General features: G+C 31.5%; 1 pseudogene; it reads left to right on the forward strand.

Annotated features, from left to right (window-relative positions):
* The first annotated feature begins 1,518 nt into the window (after positions 1-1,518).
* On the forward strand, positions 1,519-2,288 carry LOC122535624 (annotated as a pseudogene).
* Positions 2,289-6,347: the final 4,059 nt, after the last annotated feature.

Consider the following 6,347-nt stretch of genomic DNA (forward strand, 5'->3'; position numbering starts at 1 on the left):
GTATTCTTACAGTATACGGCAAGGATGTCGCCTTTCTTGTGCTTCAGTGGAAACTACCTCTTTTTATAACCCACGCAGTCTCTTTGCTTTCCTTTGCTTTCCCTTTTTTTCCTTATTTTACTTTACCTTGCCTTACCTTTCCTTTCCTTTCCTTTCGTGGATTCATCACCTTCTTCCTATTTGGATTCTCTTCGATCTTTCTCCGAAATTCCCTCGCGACCTACATCGTGGATGGAATGAAGTCGTGGCGGGTTTATTAGAGAGCAAATAGCGGAACAAGATAAAGCAAGTTTGGGTGCTATTACAAAAAAAAAAGGCCAGTTGCGCGTTATGCTGTTTACCCAAGTCTTTAACAATCCATTAACCTCTTGCGCTGGCAACTGATGGTATATCACTGAATAGAAATTATTGAGAAATAATAAATTTATTATTTGTTTTGCCTGTTGTACTTAAATATACTTAAAACTGAGAAAATATTGCAATTTTGGGACAAAAGATTCTCAACGTGCGTGGCACGTTATTCCAGCGCAAGAGGTTAACCACTTACGCTGGCAACTGATTTCGGACCATAACGAGTGACTGAACCGTAGACAATAATTCGTTTACTTTCTTGAATTCATCGGTGTATTACCGGATAGAAATTAGTAAGAAGTAATAAATTTATTATTTTGCCTCGGTTATGTTTCAATATACTTAAAACTGGGAAAATAATGCAATTTTTGACCAAATATTCTCGACGTTGCGCAAGAGGTTATAAATACCCTTACCGATGGTTCAGAAGGTCGAAAGCTGACTTAGGTAAATTCGTATTATCGATACTGATGATGAATTTTAAGCTATACGCGTTATTCTGACTAATTGATATTAACCAAGCTATTATTCTACAGAAATTGCTACATAGACAAAATCTATCAGAATTATATTTATATATTATATTATATATTTAATATAATTTAATTATATTATATTAAATATTATATATTTAATATTATATTATATTATATATTTAATATAATTTAATTATATTATATTAAATATTACATATTTAATATTATATTATATTATATATTTAATATAATTTAGTTAATTATATTAAATATTATATATTTAACATAATTTAATTATATTATATTAAATATTATATATTTAAAATTATATTTTTTTCATAAATCATCCATTTTTGTATTTATATTTGTAGTGTTTTCTTTCTTTTCTTTAACAATTTTCTCCCTTATATCTTGGAAATATCCACCATCATTCATATACAGTAGCGGACAAAAGTTTAAGACGATGATTTGTAAACATCTTATACGCATATTGTTCTTCTATTCGGTTTGTCTCTTTGGAATAACATAGCTGTATGTTTGACCTTCGTAACCGTCAGTTGTTAAATATTGTTAGTGGATCGAATAACAAACACACTGATTATTGATAGATTTAATATAATTTATGAAACACATATGATGTTTAATTCTCATTGATTCACTCTCTATCTCGTCTCTCATGCTTCACGTCTCAGGATCTTCCCGATCACAACTGTTTCTCGTCACCATGCTCTCATTTGTTCTTTTTTCTGCTATGAAATATATCAAACACTCATATCACACCACACTATAATTATATGCACATTCGTCACACTCATCCTTCCATACAAACATTATGTATATTCACTCCACAATATATAACTATCTATGATAACCACTACCACAAATATAAACAATGTAGAAGTTACAACAGTTAGTTACCGCTGAGCACTTGTAAACACTGGACATTAGTTTAAGACGATCTGTGTAAAACGCAAGTATGAGTGCAGTTTTTGAATAGTTTCGTTCTGGAATGTCAAAATCATTATATGTGTGGCTTTTATTGCGTAAAATTCATTTAGGTAGAAACAGACTATGGGTAAATCAAAGAATTTACTTCAAAACGAAAAGGGCCAACTCGTAAGACTGCGAAAGCAAAGTAAAACCGTTACCGAAATAGGAAATATAGTGAACAGGTTAGAAACGGCTTGTAAAGTCTGGTATAAATTTTTAAAGACAGGCACGTATTGCGATCAACCGATAAACGGTCGGAAAATGACGCCGAAATTCGTCGATTGTGCGAAAAGGAACGTTTTCGTAGTGCAAGTAACATTACTGCGGAAATAAACTGTGAAAACGATACACAAATTAGTGCTGGAACTATTGGGAGAAGATCAGAAGACTAACTTCAGAGGAAGAAAACGTCAAAAGAAACCACTGCCGAGTTCTAGGAATCGAAAAAGATGACTTGCATTTGCTCCATAAGCATTGGACAAGTGAAAATTGGCAAAAGGTATTGTTTCCAGACGAAATTCAATCGAAATTCAATCACGTCTGTTCTGACGGAATACGGTACGTTAGACGTCGAATTGGCGAAAATTTGAAACCACAGTGCATTTTGAAAACTTTTAAACATGGTGGTGGAAACGTTATAGTGTGGGCGTGTTTTTCTCGAGATGGTCCGATATGTCGTATCAATGGAATTGTAAATCGTTTTCAATACATAGACATACTCAAGAACACAATGTTGCCATTTGCACGCAACAATATGAGCGAAGATTTTATTTTTCAAAATGATAATGATCCCGAAGCACACGGCTCGGGTTGTGAAACAGTTTTTTCAAGAAGAAAATATTAAAAATATTACCGTGCTGCCGTGGCCGTCGCAATCGCCAGACATTAAATCCAATCGAGAACATGTGGAGCATTATAAGAAAGACAGTACCGAAAAATTTAAATGAACTTTACAATTGAAACAGCTTGGAATAATATTACGGTGGATCAGTGTAAAAAATTAATAGATTAAATGTACAGTGTAAAAAATTAATAGATTAAATGGCAAGAAAATGTGTTGAAATAATAAAAAGTAATGGATATTGGACAAAATATTGAATTTAAACAAAAATTGTGTATATCTTTTTACCCAAAATAAATATTTTTTGTGTAGTCTTGAAATATTATACAGATTTCGTTTCTTTTTTTCTAACTTCGCTACTGGGCGAAATAACAAAATTTGAAATTTTTTTTTGTAAGTGTATAAACAAATGTCTAATTAGTTAATACCGAAAAGTAGAACACTGTATTTATATTTTTTATGTGAAATAAATCAATTATTTATTTTTTTTCATTTCGTCTTCAATCATTTGTCCGCTACTGTAAGTAAAAATTAAAGAGTACTAAAATAGAAATATACGAATCGAGTTTTAATTAATTATATGTACATCCAACAAACTTTCCAAGTTACTGTTCTTGAAAACGAAGTCTTACATTTGCAGAAATGTTCCACTTTTATCAACAGTAGTCAATAACAAATTTTCTATACAAAGAATTATTTTTCTTTCAAACAGGATGCACTGAAAGTGTTTCACGTTTACCAATGCTTACCGATCGTCAATTATCAGAAATGGATAAGTCGTTCATGGTTTAACGTGGCTTACGATATATGTTGCTATTAAGACGAAACAAGCATCGCGTGTAACACGTGCCTCAAAGGAAACATGAATATGTATGGTGCAACGTAACCACAGCGCGCAACCCTCTGTTCGGTAGCAAATCGTGAGTAGCTGTCCTTCCAAACGCAGTATTAGGATCAACTAGCTGAATTACAGACATTGGTCGGATTCATCAATGACGAACTCTCTCTGTCTCTGCAGATATTAATCACGTCAGTAACAAGCCCGTTCTCCCTTCGCTTATCTGTCTTGGGGAGTCCAAGACTTTGAACAGCCCGTGATCGTCCCTAATGCCTTTGGTCATTTCGACGTAACGTTAACGCAAGTTAACGCCGCTATCATGGTTGTCATTTAACTCTAGAACTACCGACTAAAGCACAATATACAATACAATAGCAAAGAAATGAAGGGGGGGGGGGGGGCAGGACAGTTTGACGGGCCTAAAAATTACGAATACTTTGGAGAGCTGGTAAAAAAAAAAGGACATATTTGATTGACACGAGCTTTTGTGGTTTATTTTAACACATTAAAATATAAAAGGCAAACATTAAAAAAGAAAAAAGACAGCTTTTATTCAACTTTTCGACGGCATCCTACATTGCCTATCGGTGTGCATGATTCCAGTCAAACAGGATTGGCAATAAAAAGGCGAAAAAAGTTCAAAAGTAAACGATATTCTCTAGGGATTGACGATCCAACAATTTTCATTTTTGTGAAAATTGTGAAAATTGCAGCTATTTGTTTTTGATGTATCGAATTTATGCCAACGTATTCTACGTTTTTTTGTTTATATTTTTCGAAATTGTTAAAAATTAAAAAATGTTCGATCGCCAATCCCTAGTAAATGTTACATTAAAGATACGTACCAAGTTTCACGGTAATCGGTTGGTTAGATTCCGAGATATCTTGCACACTATTTCTAAAAACCTAGTTTCGAGAAAAACGCGTTTAAAGTTTCAGAACGTCATTTTTCATATGTATCCTTTACTTACTTTTTTTACTTAAATATATCGCGGCTCACAGTTCTTACAATTCACAACTAAATTGAATCCAAGTCTCCTAATATTCATCAAAAGTGATATTTGAATCACACGATTTACACTTTATAATACTGCTTAAAGTTGTAAACAGTGATACAAATTATTCTGTGTCTCGCGGATTTATTATTGTACCCCAAAATAAATCATTTTAAAAGCTAGGATCTTTTGTATCTTAATTCTAAGACTTCAAACTATTATTCACAACAAAACAAAAAAATCGATTTTTTGAAAATTTCAAACTGTCCTGACCCCTTAAAGTGGAAGATACAGGAAAAAGTTAATAATACAACAAAGAATTGAAAAAGCTTCTATTAATATATTTTATTAAAAATTACTCGAGTATCTAAAAACACACAGTCGTCAATATATAAAATTTCCATAGAAAATTATAAATTGATCATTTTGACCACTTTGGTAGTTTTAGTGTTAACATAATTACCACAACACTCGTATCTTTTTTTTAATCTTCTTAAGCACAATGTTTCTTAAAATGGTTAATATTTTGAATCACATTGTCATTGAACAAATTGATATTATGGCATTCGTTTCCCAACTTGTATTTATTTTCTAAATTAATTGCAAAAATATATCTTTTTAAATATTTTGTTTATACAAGGTATCACAGATATATTTAAATTTCGTGCTTCTTATTATTAGAAAACGTTTTATTGAATATATTAATCCTTTGAATATCGATTCATTTGAAATAATTTTTGCATAGGGAAGTGATTTAATCTGTTCACCGAAATACTAGAATTATTTAAATGGACTAGTACGTTGAATATTGTCTCAATTCAAATGACGAGTTAAATTCGTTTTACACTTACAAAGGCGAAACAAGTGCCAGTCAAACGTATCCAAAGGATTAATCATACATCTTCATACATCTTCCAGTTATTCACTGAACTCATTAAACAGTTATGATCTTTTATACCAATACCAAAACCCTAATACCAACGATAAAACATATGAATTATACAGGGCTTAACAACTTTTGTTTTGAATGCGATTAGACGTTTTTGCTTCTCAAAATATTTAATAAAAAGAAATAATTGCAGCGGATAGAAACGATGAGTGATGAAACAACTTGACGATTTTCGTGATAAAAATAATCTTAGATAAAAACGAAAGGTTGATGAAAAGCTACATCTATTAGGCCATTGCGAAAAGCAACGATTATTTGGTATTTTTTAAAACCAGGACGTTTTTCATCAGAAAATATTTTGAAAGATGCTACACGCATATATATATATATATATATGATGAAGCAGTATAAAATATAATTTTTATATATTTAATTATATATTATAATATTAATTATAATTATAAATTATATATTTATAAAATCGAACGGAAAAGAACAATAAATTTTCTTTATTATTTATAAACTTGTATTATTAGTGTTCATAAAAATTAATTACCTATACTAAAATCAAACACGACAAAGGATGAAATCATTTTTCGTAACATATTATGAAACAAAGAATCTATTTTTATACATCGGAAATAGATAGGACATGGAATTATTAATTATCCTAATGGCAATAGCCATAATGTATCCTGCTACTGTGAACGACCCTCCGAATGTACGATGACTTTAATTCCACGCCATAATTAATTTAATTCATCTCCATAAGTCATTCTATTTCGTCTAATTGTACCAATGGATTCTTAGCTATAGCTACCCTCCTTATGATTGCGTAATTTAGGATCGATTTACTGTCGTGAAATGGCAGGCATTAGCCGCGCACATAATTCACAGACACGCCCCCATCTAGGATCACTTACAGCTAGGATTCTGTACGTTTGGATTCGAGTACACGAGTTTGAGA

Source organism: Frieseomelitta varia, unplaced genomic scaffold, assembly GCF_011392965.1.
Source record: "Frieseomelitta varia isolate USP_RPSP 00005682 unplaced genomic scaffold, Fvar_1.2 scaffold_746, whole genome shotgun sequence".
NCBI lineage: Eukaryota > Metazoa > Arthropoda > Insecta > Hymenoptera > Apidae > Frieseomelitta > Frieseomelitta varia.